A 1,142-nucleotide genomic window follows, 5' to 3' on the forward strand; every position below is an offset into this window, starting at 1 on the left:
TAAAATGAATACTTTCATCAACAACAAGATGAAAGTGGTGTTCATAATGGGAGCAACAGGAACGGGAAAATCTCGTCTCTCTGTTGACCTTGTCACCCATTTTCGAGAAGAAATAATCAAGTCGGACAAAATGCAAGTATATAAGGGACTTGAAATCGTGACCAACAAGATCACACACGTTGACAAACAAGATGTACGACATTTATTTGCTAGGTATACATATTTCAAAAAGACATTTTGTTATTCGTTTATTTTAATATGAATATTAATTGACAGTTATTTTGTTTCACCAATTTTAGGTAAAATTGAGCTAGATTCCGACTTCACGGCCGAAGATATCTGTCTGAAGTCCATTATCTACATAGAAATTTTTTAGGAGACTCAATGTGTTCCAATTTTTGTTGGAGGTCAAATTTGTATATTGAAAAACTTGTGGAAGACCCTGTGTTCTTGTTCAAATATAAGTATGACAGTTTCTTTATTTGTATTGAAGTAGAGCAATCAATCTTGAACCATAGAGTTGACACGAGGGTTGATGAAATGGTCAATGCAGGTAGTTTTTGTAGTTATTTTATATATGAATCAAAATATAATAATGACTCTAACTAAACTTTTCTTATATAGTTTTCTTAATAATACTTTTGGTTTTCAAATATATATTCAACTAAATAAAACTATTCTTAAATTTATGTCACATGCAGGGCTGGTAGATGAGGTTCAGCAAATTTTCAATCTAGCTGCAGATTACACCGAAGAAATCCAACGGTCAATTGGTGTTCCTGAAATGGCTAGATATTTAAGGGAAGAAAAAAGTATAGATGGAGATGATGAATCAAAGAAGATGATTCTTCAAGCTTCAATTTAAAGTATCAAGTGTAATACTCATTTATTAATTTGAAACCAACTTGACAAGATTCAACGATTAATAAATGAGAAAATGTGGTCGGTGCATCATATTATTGCTACTGATGGTTTCAAAGAAGATAGAAAAGAAGTTGTTGACGAAGAATGGAGGAATACTGTTTTGCAACCATGAATAGATTTTGTGAAAAGGTTTTCAAAAAGTATGATCACAATATTATTATTGAGTGTACACAAACTATCATTATCTCTATCTTGTGTTATTTTGTCTCTTGGATCAC

At 31.5% G+C, this 1,142-nt stretch overlaps 1 pseudogene; it reads left to right on the top strand.

The window, feature by feature from the left end:
• The window catches only part of LOC107062719 (adenylate isopentenyltransferase 7, mitochondrial-like), a 12,813-nt pseudogene extending 11,948 nt beyond the window's left edge, over positions 1-865 (top strand).
• The last annotated feature ends 277 nt before the right edge of the window (positions 866-1,142 follow it).

The sequence above is a fragment of the Solanum tuberosum genome, unplaced genomic scaffold, assembly GCF_000226075.1.
Source record: "Solanum tuberosum cultivar DM 1-3 516 R44 unplaced genomic scaffold, SolTub_3.0 scf00261, whole genome shotgun sequence".
Classification (NCBI taxonomy): domain Eukaryota; kingdom Viridiplantae; phylum Streptophyta; class Magnoliopsida; order Solanales; family Solanaceae; genus Solanum; species Solanum tuberosum.